We start from the raw sequence: 17,634 nt of genomic DNA on the forward strand, positions 1-17,634 counted from the left end.
CCCCTCAATCTGACGACCTCTCCCACCCAGCCCTTCACCAATTCAATCCTGCTCAACGTAAAACACTCTAAAGAAGACTTTAAAACAAAATAAAAAAGGAATGCACTACTGACTGACTACTTTCCTCAGCAATGATCAATACTTCTGAGGGTGGAATCATAACAATAACATAACGGATGACCTTTCCTATTTTATTATACGGATATCACCTAACCTACGCAGAAACACATTATTTATATAAATATCTAATATACAAAAATATGATTTATTAAACTATAATCATCTAATTATACACACTGTTATCTATTAGAGTCTAGTTTAGAAGGCTGACTTTTGGGAACATTGAGTGTCAGAATATCAAGACTAGATGATCAAAGACTGACACTCATAACAAGCTGGAACATCAATACTTCAGAATATTGAAAGGCAGTAGTAGCTGAGTGAGATTGCACTACAGGGGGGATTGAGGTTTGGCCTTTTTCCCCACTGTGGTGCAGTCTTGGAGTTAGTATGTTTAATTAGTTGGGGGGGTGCAGAGCGGCTGAACAGATCTGGAGAATATATGTGTGTATATATATGGATTTACTTTATAATCTCAAAATATTGAAGGGTTGAATTTCAGTATCTTGAAACCATAAAGTTGAATCTTCAAAATAGCAAAAGTGCATAATCGTGAATCCTGCTAAGTTGAATTCACAGTTATGGCTTTACGCTACGTACCTTACAGTGTATTGTGTGTATGTTGTATAGTGTATATGTATAGTGTGTGGATTTAGGTGGAATTTAAGGTAAGTGAGTGTTTTGTAAGGATTTTGGGTAGGTGTTTGAGTGTATGTGAGTGTGTTTGTAAGTTGTACGTGCGGGTTAGGGTAGGCAGGTAAAAGTATGAGTGTTTAAGTGTTGGATGTGGTGGTACTTGTAGATATGTGTGTGTGTGTGTGTGTGTGTGTGTGGTCAAGGTGTCTTTCACTTGAGGTCCAAACAAAGCCGAACCATCAAAAGGGGAACTTGTGAAGGATACCTTGAAAGGGTATGCGAAATTACACAGCCGCATCCAGGCGTGACGCCTTAAGGCCACTCCTGTGCTCGCGGCCCTACTCGCTCCATCGGCTGCATATGAAATTAGACGTATAGAGGAGTTAATCGACTTCAGGGTTCCAAGCTGTGAGTTTATTTTATCCTGGGACCCAGCAGCTGATGGATCCTGTAAGACTTCTCCCAACTCTTTGAGAATATCTCTCTGAAGGCGGCTGAAGTGACACAAGTAATTCAGCGACCGCATGGCAAAGGTCGCTGAAGAAAACATTCGCATACCGTACCTATCCATGGTCCTAGAATCCTTATTAGGAGGATGGATAGGTACTGAAGGATCAGCTAGTTCCTTCTTGGTGGCTGCAGCCACCACCATGGCATCCGCCGGTACACCTTTTGTTAGGAATTGCTTGTCAACTGGTGTTGTGATGAATTTAGATGGCCTCCGAGGGGTGGGTTCCACTGAATCTGGGGCCGACCACGCCTTCCGAACCACTACTTCCATAAGGGGGTCGAAAGGCGGAGACACCCAGGAGGTGGAGGGTCGAGAACCAAACGCCTCCAGGTACACCGACTCGTCCTCGGAAGGATTAAGGGAAGACCAGTTCCCCCTCTGCTTTAGGATTTCTAGGATGTCTGAGAAAGAGACATCCTCAGAGGGGGACTTGGGGATCCCTCCGACTCATCCAAGTCAGTGTCAGATGTAATGGACTCAGGGGAGTCCACATGCTTCCTCTTACATGTCCTCTTACGCGGAGGCTCCGCTGACAGGTCAGGAGAAGCCTCGGAAGAGGAAGAAATTCCCAGTGGGGAAACCTGAGGCGTTGGATCTCTGGGTCCGGGAGCAAGAGAGTGGGAAGAGACATCAGCAGGCACTGTAGTGGGAGGAGCTGATGGAGCTGACCATTGACTATGCCCTGGGGCTAGTACGCTCCTCATCACCTTGAAGGCTCCCCTATCAGAAAGGCCAGAGGGCCCCCGCTCCGAAGAGGTAGGAACCCCAGGCCGCACTGACAGGGAAGGCTCCGAGGCCGATGTCAGGGCCGAGCGCCGACGCTCCGAGAGGGAGAACGGAGTCGGACAATGGTCCGATGCCACTCGCCCCCTCGGAGCCGATGAGAGAGATCAGGCACCCGGATCCGTCTAATGAAGGTATCAAGGAGGAGATCAGAGCGGAAGACGAAGGAGCCGAAGGGGGAGGTATCGGCTCTGATGCCACAACAGTCACTGCTCCGAGGAGCTCCGGCTCCAAACTCTGAGGGAGAGTCGATGGAGGAAAATTGGGTGGAGTCATAATAGCTACCATCTGATGAGATGGGCTAGAGATCATCTGGGCCAATGCCTGAGACTTTAACAGCCTACTTACCACTCTCTCAAGGTCGTGATCTGAAAGTCTGGACGACCAAGAAGATCAGCTCCGATGGCTCCTCTCCGAGAGCAGGGGAGATCTCGGAGCCGAATGGATGGACTCCAATGAAGGGGATCTTGACCTCTTCTTAGATGGAGCCAACGGAGCCGAGGACACATCAACTCCAGCCGGAGCCGACAGTGAAAGCATGGGCTCAGAAGTATTGGCACCGAGTGGTGCCGAGACCGGAACCTGTGACTCAAAGGGATCGGCTCCAGCTGGAGCCGATCTAGGCACAGAAAAGGAGCCAGCAGCTGAAGGCTTAGTACTTGGAGCCGACGGTTTTGCTGGTTTTGAGGGCCTCCCCGACGCAGACTTAGTCGGGGAGCCCTCGGGCTTTAACAAGCCCCTCAGTATAAGTTTGTTCCTGCGCCCCTGCAGGACTCTTGGACTGAATGCATAACATACAGAACAAGAGTCCTGCAGGTGCAGGGGTCCCAGGCAGTAAACACAAGAAGTGTGACCGTCTGTCAGAGACATTTTCTGACAGCACGAGTCACACTTCTTAAAGCCTGAGACCTTAGTTTCCTTTGGTTCCTTCGACATAACAGTGTCGAGGGTTCACAAAGGTAAGAGAAAAACACACACACACACACACACACACTCTCAAAAAAAAAACTATAAAATAACAATAAAAATGTTAATAGGGATATTGACACACCCAAACACTCCACAGGATCCCTAAGAAAATTTAGGAAAGGGGCAGGCTTAAGGCCTAACCTAAGAATGGAGGGGGAGGGATATAAGGGATAAAAAGGGAAGGTATAAAACCATAATAAAGTTAAAGGTAGTTGCTAACTATTGAAAAAAAGGACAACTGATGAAAAAATTAACTCAAAAGGGTGATTGAATACTATATGTATAAAGACTTACCAGGAGCCGGTAAAAATACGCACTTCGCAAACGAGATCTGGGGAGTTATCGCCTAGCATCATGGGATATAGGGTTGCCTTGAGCCGGTAAAATAAGCTCTCGAGCTTTAGTAAGTGGCCGAGTTGGAGCAGAGGATCAGCTCTGAACCCATCCAGCAAGAATGAAGGAGTTATTGACAACATAACATGGTTTGTTATATTCTATGACTGGTCTGAAGAAGGAATAAAAAAGGAGAATATGACATCTCTGGACCTGGAAGAGAGATACACATTTGGTAATTGACTGGGTAAGGGAGAAAGATTTCTTATCTATAACTGATATGTGATGTTCAAAGGATTGTTCAGTGTTGAACAAATAACCTGGATCTCTAATGATTGTTGATCTTAAGTAGGGTCCCATTTATGTAGTAATAAGTAGGATAGATGGGTTTCCAAAGGCAATGACACTACGCTTTAGCAATCACAAGAAAATGACTGGGGAAGCTAGCTGCTCAGCAAATCATTAACGTGTGGTTTGAAAGTAATATAGTCAAGGTGAATTAGCATATTTTTCCTCAAAAAAAGTCCACCATTACTAGTCATTTTCAGTTCCTTGGTGACCAACGTCTAGCTGTGGAGCTAATCTAGCTCAACTACAGTAGGATTTCTGACAGGTGATCATAATACATTATTGTGTGTGTATGATATAATCCATTATTAAATGTTCCATATCAACCCATTTGACCATATCAAAAACAAAATTGCCTAACAAAATCCACCAATGTTAAAATAGTTCTGTGAAAAAAAAATAATTTCAAAGAAATTACAAAAAACATCAGCCCAGTTTTTATGGAGACACACAGCCTTAAACAAACTCCATAAATGACACAATATACCGACACCCTTATACACTAAAGTCACTGATTTATGTAAATGCGGCACATATGCATTAAAGCAAGTTGCCTTTTATTCATTATGGCACTCAGTGATCCCTTTATCTGTAGGAAACAAAACAATTGGACAGTAAAGGTAGATATACCATAAATTTTAGTCCATGTTCTTTATTGTTTAGGTTTTGAATATTTGATAGTCCTGTAATACATGACATGCTCTCCAGCACTTGCAGAAATACACAGTCTACAGTTGGCAGAATCTTGACTTGTGTGTGTGTGTGTGTGTGTGTGTGTGTGTGTGTTATATGAATGCAAGTGTGAGGAAGTACGTGTTCAAGTCTGCACACTTGTGTGCATGCCTGTCAACTATCCTTATTTTGTAGAATGTCCCAATTTTTTCTCATATTATTGTCGTGTCTCTCATAACATTTTTGATTTTCTGTTAAATCACTGAAGACTGCAGACAAGTCAATAATGCCAGACATTTGTTTTATACTTCTTACTGCTCAGAAAATGCATGTTGATGCAAAACCTGTTGTTCTACTAACTGTTTAAGTGAATAGGAATATTGTTTAAAAACTGTGCCAATTTTTTTTCTCCCAGCCCACTCCCATTTTTGACTAAGTCCAGAATTCTAGAAAAAAGTTGAGATGTATGCAGGGAAAAAATATCAATCAGGTGCCTCTAGTTTTGATGAAAATCTCTAATTGTATCTCATATTTTGCCCTGTCCCTGATTTTATGGTAAGCCACTGAGGATTACAGACAAGTCAATTATGCTAGACAATACCGTTTCATAGTTTTTATTGTAAAGAAAATGCATAGTGAAACAAAACCTGTTGTTCTATTAATTTTTAAGTGAATTAGAGTAATATTTAAAAAGTGCTCCTGATTCCCCTCTCCATTATTTTTGATTATGTCTAGAAATTTCAAGCAAAGTTGAGAGGTATGCAAATGTTTCTCTCCCCCACCAACCCATGTAGACCACGCTAAAAGTACATTTAAAAAATGAAATCTATGTGCTGCTTCAGGCAGTGTCTACTGTTACTACTGCCCATAGTTTTATATGGCTTCCTGCCACAATTAAAAAAATCACAAACCTGTAAAGGGAAAATTGCCCCTGAAGATCCACATCCCTACAATTCTCAGCAGTCTACACTCTAGTCAAATGATTACTTGATTAGAGATTGCTAGGAATGCACTATAATATGTAGCTAAGGACAAATGATTGCAGGTGCATAGTTCTCAGAAGTCTCTAGTCAGAGTAATACATGACTATAGACTGCTTACCCAGCCCTGCAATCAGTTTCTCCTTTGTTCTGGAAATTAAGGAAAAACTCTGGCAAATGAATGGATTGATTAATGTTCATCTCAGAAACAACTTTGGGAAGAAAGGAAGGATTAGTTCTAAGAGATACCCTATCCTTGTGAAATACAAAGTATGGAGGTTTGATACAGTGAGCCTGAAGCTCCGACACTCTCCTGGCTGAGGTAATGGCTACCAAAAAGGGCCATCTTCCATGACAAGAACTTCAGATCAACGGAAGCTGTGGGTTCGAATGGAGGCACGACTAACGCCTAAAGGACCAAAGTCAGGTCCCTCGGTGGGGATGAATTTCTAACAGGAGGTCTCAAAAGAAAAGTACCTTTTAGAAAGGTCTTACAATTCTGGTAGCAGTGAGAGAACCAAAGTTGTCCCCCAATATGAAAATGGGAAATAGCAGCCAGCTGAACCTTTACAGTAGATGAGCTGGCCCCCTGCTGACAAATATGAGACAAGAATTCTAGAACTGCTGGAACAGGAGCGGTAAAAGGATCCAAGTTCTTATGTGAAGCCCAAATGGAAAAATGTTTCCATTTACTATTATAAATCTTCCCGATAGAGGGTTTATGTGCCGCCACCAGAATCGACTTGACTAGGGAAGAGATACCAGGAGTCCTGGCAACTAAGGGAACTGGATCAGCCAAGCTGAGAGCTTGAGCTCATCCAAGTTCGGCGGGGCCAATCCTGAGGGATGAGAGATCAGATCCGGAATGGGATCCAAGATCCAGAGAGGAGCTATGAGATGAGACCATACGCAGGGGAACCAGACTTGATGAGGCCAGAATGGGGCTATGAGGATAATCTTGCTCCCCAACCAACGAGCTTTCTGCAAAAATGTTGTCATCAGTGGAAGTGGAGGATATGCATAAAGAAGACCTGGTGGTCAAGCATGGACTAGAGCGTCTCTGGGGGCTTCCCCTAAAGGAGGAATTAGAGCAAAAAACTTGCTGCACTTCACATTGGAAAGTGATGTGAAGAGATCGCAGCAAGGCTGACCCCACTTAATGAAGATCTGTTCTGCTACGGAAGAATTCAGAGACCACTCATAAGGAGAGAGGATAGTTCTACTCAATTTGTCCACCAGAATGTTGGACAGACCCGGAATGTGCATTGCTAACAGGAAATGGTTGATGGAGATCATCCATTCCCAAACTCTCATGGCTTCTTGGCAAAGAAGGTAAGACCTGGTTCCCCCCTGTTTGTTGATATACCAGACCACCGACATATTGTCCGAGTGGATCGCAATAATCCTTTGGAGGCAGGAGGCATCCGTGGTCACTGTGGCCTGGGGTAGGGGCAAAACAAAAGGTCATCCTTCCCGAAGGGCTCAGGATTGGAGCCACCACATGAGGGAATTCCTGCAAACCCTGCTGAGGGGAATCGGCAAGTCTAGCGGATGGTGTAGAATGGACCACCGGACTTGTAAAATCCACTGTAGAACCCTCATGTGCAGACGAGTGTAAGGGATCAGACTGATTGCTGCCGCCATGGACCCCAAAGCTCTCAGGACTAATTCTGCTGGGGGAGCAGGAGACTGAAGAAGAGTTAGTACATGCAGAGTCATGCTGTGATGTCTGTCTGGCATTAGGAAAGCCTTGGCCTGAAGGGCATCTATCCTGGCCCCTATAAAGTCTAACATCTGAACAGGCTGGAGGAACAACTTCTTGACATTTATAGTGTTCCCCAACTGGGATGATAACTGGAGGAAGGAGTCCCTGGCTAGAGAGAGTAGATGCCTGGTGGGGGCGGTGAGGAGCCAGTCTAGGTACGGGAAGACCTGTATGCCCTGGAGCCTCAGGTGGGCTGCTACAACTGCCATGACCTTGGTGAACACCCTGGGGGCTGTGGTGAGACTGAAGGGTAAGACCCTGAACTGGTAATGACTGGTTCCTAGCCAAAAGTGGAGAAACCTCCTGGACCGTTTGCCCATAAGAATATGGTAGTACGCATCCTTGAGGTCTGTGGAGCACATCCAGTCCTCCTCCTGCAAGAGGGGCAGGACGGATTGAAGCGTGACCATCCAGAATTTCTCCTTGGCAACAAAAAGGTTCATTGTGGACAGGTCGAGAATTGGCCTTAAGTCCCCCGTCTTTTTTGGCACCAGAAAGAACCTGGAGTAAATGCCTAATCCGGACTGATCTGGGGGCACATGCTGGATGGCTCTTTTTTCTAACAGCTTTTTTATTTCCAAAGCTGTGGCCTCCCTTTGAGTGGGTGGAACATCTGGGAGGTGTTTTGAGTAAGGGGGCTTGTTTATGAAGGGGATTGAATAGCCTTTGGATATTATCTGAAGCACCCAGCGATCTGTTGTGATGGACTCCCATTTAGATAGGTGCATTGAAAAATGCCCCCCTTCAGGGCTGCTGCATGGGTCGGTCGGTGAAAGGTTCCCGTGACCCAAAGTTCTTTGGTCCCCCTCTGCCTCTGGGCCAGCATCCACCTTGTCCCCCTCAGCCTCTGGGGGAGAAGGGGTCCTGAGCGTACCGGGCCTGCTGAGATCTCCATAACCACATCTTCTGCCCTCGCTGGTTCCTGGAGAAGGACCTTTGAGGAGTAGAGAAGCGGATTCCGACGGCTGACAGCATTTTCCTGTCTTTCTCGCTCTGGACCAACATCTCACGGATGGTCTTCCTGAACAGGGTAGACCCGTCAAAGGGTGCATTCGGGAAGGACGCCTTGAAGGGTTCTGAGAAATCGCAAAGGAGAAGCCAGGCATGACGCCTTAAGGCAATACCAGACCTGCTAGCTCTAACGGCTCTTTCCGTGGCGTGGGAAAGTGACTGCATAGACGTATTAGACACTGATTTGAGAGTGACCATATGAGCCGAGAAAGTCCGTTTATCCTTAGCCGACATGGACTCTGGAGGAGACTCAGCATACTCTTTGACCAGGTCCTGCTGCAGTCTGAGTACATGGGCCAAGTAATTCAGCGCCCTAAGAGAGAAGGTAGCTGAAGCAAACATCCGCTTTCCAATACGGTCCATTGCCTGAGACTCCTTGTCAGGGGGATGGACTGAAGAACTGTCCTGAGCAAGTTCCTTTTTGGTGGCCGCAGTCACCACCATGGCATCTACAGGTGAACTCTTGCTCCACGAAGCTTTATATGCAGGAGGGCTAAGAATCTTGTCAGGCCTTCTGGGGATCAGCTCTACAGTGTCCGGTTCCTTCCACGCCCTGGTGGTAATCAGGTCGACCAGGAGGTCCGCCGGGGGGACACCCAAGAGGTAGATGGGCTTGTGTCGACCGCCTCCAGGAATACCAACTTGTTCGAGGAAGGTTTTTGGGTGGACCACCCCCCCCCCTTTGGCGGAGCATTTCCATAAGGTCTCCAAAGGAGATGTCGTTGGAGGGTGACCTGGGGGAACCTTCCCCTTCCTCCAAATTGGTATCCATGGTGAGGAACTCAGGGGAGTCCAAGTGCCTCCTTTTGCACAGGCGTTTCTGAGGGATCTCCTCGGGGTGCTGTCCAAGGGGGGCTCACTAACAGATTCATGTTTCCTCCAGGGGAACTGGCTGGGGTGTCAATGACACAGGCTGTCCCTGGGACTGGATGATGGAGGACAAACTGAGCTGCGAGGGAGTGGAGGCAGACCCTGAGGAAAGAGTGAGGGGTCTCGATCCTCTAGAGAGGACCCTCTCTACAACACTGAATGCCGATGGGGAACCAGCCTCTCTAAGACAGGTGGCCGGCACCCTCGGATCCGACAAAGGGATTGGTGTCAGAGCCGAAGTGCTCGGACCCGAGTGGATGGTGTGCCCCGACCATAAAGGAGCCGAAGACACATTCATCCCCTCAGATCTAATGCCCAGCTCTCGGCCCCAAAAACGGATCCAATAAGCTCAAGGGCATGGCCTGCGTCGAGGTAGCAATAACCATCGGTGCAGACTCCCTGACTCCGAGGCTCATCGGATCTGAAGACTCCGGAATCTGGTAGTGGATCGGAGAAGGAGCTATCGGGGCAAACAGTGGAGCTGAACTCCCCCCGGAGGGGGGGAGGCAGCAACACTCCCATCTGCAGCTGAGTTTGCAAGAAGCGACGCATCATCCTGTCCATATCTGCCTCCAAGATGCTGCGAGTAGACCTGGAAGAGGCTACTGAAGCTAGCTGGGAGGGCCGACATGATGAATTTGAAGATGGTCGGGGCCTCCTCCTCTGGCTCTGGAGAGAAGTGTGGCGAATGGAGCCGTGGGGAGGAAGGCTTGGTAATCCTCAATGGAGAAGAGAGAACCTTAGCCGGAGGGGCCGAGGGGTCCAATTCGGCCCACCGTTTGTGGCTTCTGTCTCTCTTTCTTTCTCTCTCCCTTCTCTCTTTTCTATCCTTTTTTTGCCTCTCGCTCACTCTGAGATGAGGTGGGAGGGTGAGTCCCAGACAGGGGAGGAGGGCCAGATGGTTGGGCAGCTGCAGCCACGGCTGTCGCTACAGAAGGGGAAGGGGAAGAGGAAGAAGAAGTTGATTCTGCGGGTAGGAGACCTGCCAGAATCAGCTTGTTCTTCCTATCTCGCAAGGCCCAGGGGTAAAGGCAGCACAGATCTGGCAGCCTGAGGAAAGGTGGGTAACCCCCAAGCAAAGAATGCACTGAGTGTGACCATCTGCTGGCAACAGCTTACGGCCACACTCAGTGCATATGGAAAAGGTAATTTTCTGGCTTTCAGCCATACCCTCACACACACGCACACCTAAAGGGGGAAAGAGGGGCCTACTAGGGGATATATTACCAAGGATACACTACACACACACACACACAGCTAACAACTAGACTACCCAAATATTTTTGGAAAAAAACAAGAATTAGCTACACTTGCCTGGAGCTCGATGAATCCCGTGCTTGGCAAAGCCACGGCAAATGAGATCTGATGAATGGAAGGAGGTTGCAGGGTAGTATGAGTAAGGAGGAGCTTGGAGCTCGGATCTTTTAGCTTGGTATGCTGCCAGCTCGGATCCGAGTGGGATCCGAAACCCACAGGTTGCTGATCAAATGAAGTTAACTATTTCAGATCATTTGTTTTGTGGAAATTAAGGAGGGCTGAGTCTTTAATAAAACAGAATGCTAGACAAAAATCACTGCATATGAGTCTATAAGAAACAATTTCAAATCTCTCTTCATAATTGAGGGTCTTTAATGTGGCAATCTTTTATACAGGAACATCTAGTGTTATGCAGATGTGTGATGTTTGGATACAGTCATAAGAAGGGGTATTATTCTATAATCTACTGTGCTCTATAATTGGTCTGATCACAGTATAGTAAAGAGGGAAGATAACTTATTTTGACTTGGATTAGATACTTTTACTTATTAACTGGGCAGACAGAAGGATTTGATGATTACTGTTGCTATATGGTGACTAAAATTTAGGGAATTGTCTGGAAGGGTGCTGAGATCTCATGACCATATTTTTATGGCATAGGTTGCCATCTATATTGTAAACTGTGGTCATGTTTTGTTTACCAAAGGTGACAATGCTAACCTCCTTTGCATTTAATTTAAGCCAATTTCCTAATGCACTGTTTATTTGCATGGTTTAGCCCTTGCTGACTGACATCTAGCTTGCAGTCATTGGCAAATTTAGTGATATGTTTGAGTTAGTGGTTTGGAGATCCAATGAGCAAATTCTAAATGAAAGGACCCCAGTACTGAGCCCTGGTGAATGCCTCTAATCACTTTTTACTTTCTGAGGTGGCACCTACTACTTTTATTTAATTTAATTTATATTTGTTCCAGAGTAGTACACTGATTAAGAATGATCATTTGAAGTGCAAAGCCCAGGCAAAAAAATATTTTGCAATCAACAAATACAAATGTAATTAACATACAAAAAAAAAAAAAACGTTAATAAAATAAATGTCATAAAATCTAACTGGCAAAATATATTTGGGTACATTTTAAGTCATCAGTGGAAAAGCTTTACAGAGATATTGTGTCAATATACAGATTTGCAAGTTAAAAGTTATGGCACTTTACTGAGACAATGTGAAAACTATACTATGTGAAGAAAAGAGAAAGACCAGTTAAAACATACTGATAGAAGTGAAGGAAAAGCAGAGAGGGAGTTAAGTGCTATGTGGTTGAAACAGTGTAACGGAGTACTTTGGCCTGACCTATACCTTTTACAGGGGTTGGTATCTACAATGGGGCTCCAGTGTATACAATCTGTAATTTCCTGGCTACACATTCTGCTTGCAGACATGATCATTTGGCTTGAAGTTGGGGTAGTAAGATCTTTACGGAATGTGGGCAGTTTGATTTTTTTTTTCTCTGACATTTGGTGGAAGTAACGGTCAGAGATGGTGCAAATATGGAGAAGGCATGTCTAGAAAATTGTAGGGAGTGGATCTTAGAGTGGAAAGACTGTTTTGTGAGAAGGTGGTGGACGTTGCATTAGGAAGTTTTTTCCTTGGAGTTTGGCTGATATTGAGGTGAAGGTTTCAAGGTGTTGTAACTTAAAAAAATTGAGTGTCAATGAGCGGGTTGGCCCTTTGTTGCATGGGGGACCATTTTCCTTTTCAGGTGTAAGGTAATGGTGATCTTTTCTAAAAAAAAAAAGTGTTTAAACTATGACAGGGAATTAGGGCTAGTTCTTATTTCAGTGAGAACATTAATGAAGACAGGGTGGTCAATGAGATTAAAGGCTTTGGTCAATGCAGTGAGTAAGGCATCAAAGATGTTACTTTTGTCTGTAGTCTGTAGGATGTCATCTATCAATATCCATGGGGCTGCCATGGTGCTATGGCCTGAACAAAATCCATGCCATTTGTGGGAGAAGAGGTGGTATTATTGGCTTTATTGGGAGAGTTGAGCACTGACAACCTAAACTATGTGGGTTCTATTAGCCAGTTTGCCATCTGTCATACAACACAAGTTTACACGGAATACCAGCATTGTGAATATTGTCAAAGGTATTGACTAGATCCCAGTGTACTGCATGGCTGCTATATACAGCTTCAGTGACTTTCTCAAAGAAATTTACTAAATTACTCATGATTTCCTTTTGAAAAAAACATATTGTGTTGAGTCTAGAGCATTAATATTTTTTATCAGTGCTTCTGAAATCAGATGAAAATTAATACATTGTGTGCTTTGCAAGTTATGAAAATTAATACATTGAATGCTTTGCAAATTAAACTTATTAGGCTACAATTCCCTCAGACTTGCAGAGATAAGAACCAAAAAAGAAAGTCCTCTCGGCAAAGACCTGTTATGTTTCTGCATAATGTCTCTTTACCTGTGTGAAACACCTTTCAGAAGTTAGAGCAAAGGAATATACACCAGCTTTGTGCTACAGTTTTTAACACACAAACATAATGCAAGCAAATCATTTAAATGGCTGTGATATCAATCAAGATTACTTAAATGACTACAGATAGTGCTGTCATACCCAGCTGTCCTTACATGGACAAAATGGCATGTCTCCTACACTGCCGATTGTGCCCCTAAATAGCCTGCATATAGAGAAACTTTCCCCTTTGCTGCCCACCCCCTCTAGCTATGGTTTTGGTTTGTGATGTGAAGTTGACGCAAAGGTATCTGCAATTATATTAGCAGTATCCTTATGGTCAGAGTGGGTAATTCTTAAATTCATTAAACCAGGGCATTGCTGGGTGCTATTTCTTAATAATCTGATGCAGTCAAAAGATTTATGATTAAAAAAAAAATCCACAATCAAAGATAGTTTGTGCTCCAATATAATTTTCCTTATTAGTAATTTTTATGATATAACTTACTAATGTTGCACTCCAAAATATGGTTTATTTTTACTTTCCCAGTACATTTAGTGCTAATTCAGACAGCTTGAATTATGTTGTTTGTTAGAATAGAGTGCAATTCATTGGCATAAGTGATAGCTGAGGCTACATGGGAGCTGGAAATGTATTTAAATTTTGAAAGCTTATCATGTATTTTATTTATTTATTTATTTTACATTTGTTTACCGTGAAAGTCTGACTTGGAACTAAGACAATTTTCAGTGGAGACCTGGGGAGAAATAAGAAGTTATGTACTTACCATAACGTTCCATGTTAGTTGTCTTCATCTTGCCTTCTTTCTTGCTGGATGGGTTCAGAGCTGATCCTCGGCTCTGACTCAGCCTTTTACTAAAGCTCGAGAGCTATTTACCGGCTCGAGGCCTCCCCTTATTCCACAATGCTAGGCGTCAGATATCCAGATCTCATTTGGTAGAGCTAACACCATGGAAAAAAACACCTGTTCCCACCACAAGGTTTACCTACAGTGCTACAAACAGAGGAGGACGTAACCTAAAAAAAAGGTCAACCATAGGAAGAAGGCCTCAAAAGGGATTCTTCTCGGTCCTAACCAGGTTAGGGGGATGGAGGGTGTGACGCAAGAAAGAAGGCGAGATGAAGACAACCAACATGGAACGTTATGGTAGGTACATAACTTCTTAATGTTAAGTTGTCTATCTCGCCTTCATTCTTGCTGGATGGGACAGCGTCCCTAGCACCTTAGGCCTGGGTGGCTCATCGAAACAGACTCTTGAGCACAGTAGAACCAAACTCAGCTCGACTCCTGGAGGCCGTATCCAACTTGTAATGTGAAATGAAGGTATGAGGAGTGGCCCATGTGGCTGCAGCACAAATAGATTCCATTGGAAGTCTAGCCTGAAAAGCTACCGACGTAGCCAATGCTCTGGTGGAATGAGCTTTTGGTTTTGTAGGGAGTTCTTTATGTCTCAGTTGGTAGATCAAGGTAATAATAGAGGCCAGTCACCTGGACAAGGTTACCTTAGAAACTGGCAGGCCCTGCTTGCCCTCAGCATAGGACAGGAAGAGTTGATCTGATTTTCTTGTCTGTTTGGTCCTATCCAAATAAAAACGTAATTGCCTGTGAACGTCCAAATAGTGTAACTTTTGTTCAGCTCTGTTTGAATAATTAGGAAAAAAAGACAGGAAGATCAATAACCTGATTGAGATTTGTCTCTGAGGGTATTTTGGGTAAAAAGGAAGGATTAGTCCTGAGTGGAACTCTATCTTTGTGAAAAATAAGATAAGGAGGACGAATACAAAGGGCTTGAAGTTCTGATACTCTTCTGGCTGAGGTGATGGCTACTAAGAAGAGAGTCTTCCAGGAGAGTAACTTTAAGGAACAAGAAGCCGCAGGTTCAAAAGGAGGGAGAATCAATGAAGTTAATATCAAGTTCAAATCCCAAGGAGGGGGGGGGAATCTTTAACCGGGGGTATAAGTAAAATAGTCCCCTTAAGAAAGGCCTTACAAAGTTTGTGGGACATGATACTGGACTCTGATAGGCCAACATGAAAATTTGCGATAGCAGCCAATTGGACCCTAATGGTGGCAGATGAGGAACCTGCTCAAAAAAGTTCCACCAAAAAATCTAAAACATTATAGACAGGGGCTGTAAAGGGGTCTATCTTTCTAGCCTCTGCCCAGAAAGAAAAACGTTTCCACTTACTAGCATAAGTCTTCCTAGTAGAAGATTTGTGCGAAGAAAGTATGATTTCACGCACTGGCTGAGAAATATATGGAAGCCTGGCTAAGGTTGGAAGTGGAGCAACCAAGCTGTGAGATTGAGAGAGTGAAGGGATTGGTGCAGCCCGCCCGACTGATGGATCAAGAGGTCTGGCACTGGGTCCAGATTCCAGGGCTACCCCAGTAGGTGACGATGCAGGAATGGGAACCAAATTTGTCGAGACCAGTAAGGAGCAATGAGGATCATCCTGGATCCCAAAGCGGTCGCTTTCTGAATCAGTTTTGGAATTAAGGGAAAAGGAGGGAATGCATAGAGAAGACCCCGGGGCCAATCATGAACTACAGCGTCTCTGGGGGAATGGCCTGGGAGGGGGAAGAGAGTGAAGAAGTCACTGCACTTGCTATTGAGAGTGGTTGCAAAAAGGTCGCAGTAAGGTTGACCCCATATGCGGAAAATTTTGTCAGCTACTAACTGATTGAGAGACCACTCGTGAGGCATAAGGATTGCTCTGCTCAGCCTGTCCGCTATGAAGTTGGACTTCCCGGGGATGTGCGTTGCTATCAGAAACCGTTGAGAGGAGATCGCCCACTGCCAAAGTCTGAGTGCTTCCCGCCATAAGGGATAGGACCTGGTTCTGCCCTGCTTGTTGATGTACTACACTACCAACATATTGTCCGTCTGAACTGCAATAGTCCTGGTAGGTAGAGAGTCCTGAAGAGCTTGCAACGCTAAAAGTAACGCTCTCATCTCCAAGACGTTTATGTGCAGATGGTACTCTAGGGATTGCCAAGTGCCCTGGACAGTCCTGCCTGAAAATGCCCCCCCCCCCCGATCAGGGAGGCATCCATTGTCACCATGGCAACCGGAGGAGGAAGGAAAAATGGTCTGCCCTGAAAAACTTGAGGGGAGACCATCCACCAAGAAAGGTGGTCTTTGCATGATTGGGTGATTATTATGTTGTGAGACATTAGAAGCTGTTGAAAGGACCATTGGGTAAAAAGCATCTATTGAAGAATCCGCATGTGAAAACGAGCCAGGGGAAGTAATGTGATTGCTGCTGCCATGAGACCCAAGGTTTTCAGTACAAATCTGGCCTGAATTCTCTTACACTGTAGTAATGTTTGAACATGTCGGCGAATGTCTAATACTCTTTCTAATGGAAGTTTTGCAGACAGTTCTTTTGTATTTAATATGGTGCCTATAAAGGTTATAGATTGACAAGGTGACAACGCAGACTTTTCGAAGTTTATAGAGATACCTAGCTCGGAGCATGTTTGGATGGTATAATCCCTGGCTCGGATTAGCTGATGCCTGGTGGAAGCAGTTAGGAGCCAGTCGTCTAGATATGGAAACACCTGGAATCCTCGCCATCTCAGGTGAGCCATAACCACTGCCATGCATTTGGTGAACACCCTGGGGGCTGTGGTGAGACCAAAGGGCAGGGCTCTGAATTGATAGTGACTGGCTCCCAGCCGGAAGCGGAGAAACCGCCTGGAGTGTCTGTTCATTCTGATATGGTAGTACGCATCCTGAAGGTCTATGGAGCACATCCAAATGTCTGGACCCAAAAAGGGTAGAATGGACTGAAGCGTGACCATCCGGAACTTCGTTCTTCGAACAGAATTGTTTAACCTGCTGAGATCCAAAATGGGTCTCCAGTCCCCTGTTTTCTTTGGTACCAAAAAGAAATAGAAGTTATGTACTCACCATAATGTTCCATCTGAGTAGATACTTCATTTGTCTGCAACCTGTGTGGGATTCGGATCAGACCTCGGATCCGACCGGCAGCTTTCCAAGCTTCAAGATCCGAGCTCCTAGCTCCTCCCCCTACCCATAATCCCTTGCTACCAACCACATTACCTCAGATTGGTTATTTTGCCCTATAAGCTAAAGATGGAGAGAGAATTCTCCACAGGACAATATTTTACCGAGGTTCGGGGGATGGCAGGGGGGGGGTCGGTTGCAGACAAATGAAGTATCTACTCAGATGGAACATTATGGTGAGTACATAACTTCTATATCTGAAGTAGTTAATTCATTTGATCTGCAACCTGTGGGACAGAGTCCCCAGCTTACCTAAAGGCCCTGGGTGGTCCCTCCGGAAGGATATTCCGAAGCACCGTGGAGCCAAAGGAAGCCCTACTTCTGGAGATCATGTCCAGTTTGTAATGAGAAATGAACGTATGGGAAGAGGACCAGGTAGCTGCTGAACAAATATCGTCAACTGGAACTCTAGACCAAAACGCTGTTGAGGTAGCCACAGACCTGGTAGAGTGTGCCCGGATGGCAACCAGAGCTGTTCTCCCAATTGAAATGTATGCCTGTCTGATACATTGAGAAATCCAATTCGCTACTGTTACCTTAGAAATTGGTTTGCCCAAGGCTGATTTAGCATAAGTAACAAACAACTGGTCTGACTTGCGGAAATCTTTAGTCCTGTGCAAATAAAAACGCAGTTGCCTGTGTACATCCAATTTGTGCAATGTGTATTCACCTTTGTTTTGGAAGCTAGGAAAGAAAACAGGGAGGTTAATAGATTGATTAATGTTAGATTCTGTGGCTACCTTAGGAAGAAAGGAAGGATTAGTCCTGAGGGCAACCCTATCTTTGTGAAAAATAAGGTATGGATACTTAATGCACAAGGCTTGTAGCTCTGATACCCTCTTGGCAGAGGTAATTGCTAC

The sequence above is a fragment of the Protopterus annectens genome, chromosome 11.part0 (genome assembly GCF_019279795.1).
Source record: "Protopterus annectens isolate FY-2018-M chromosome 11.part0, PAN1.0, whole genome shotgun sequence".
NCBI lineage: Eukaryota > Metazoa > Chordata > Ceratodontiformes > Protopteridae > Protopterus > Protopterus annectens.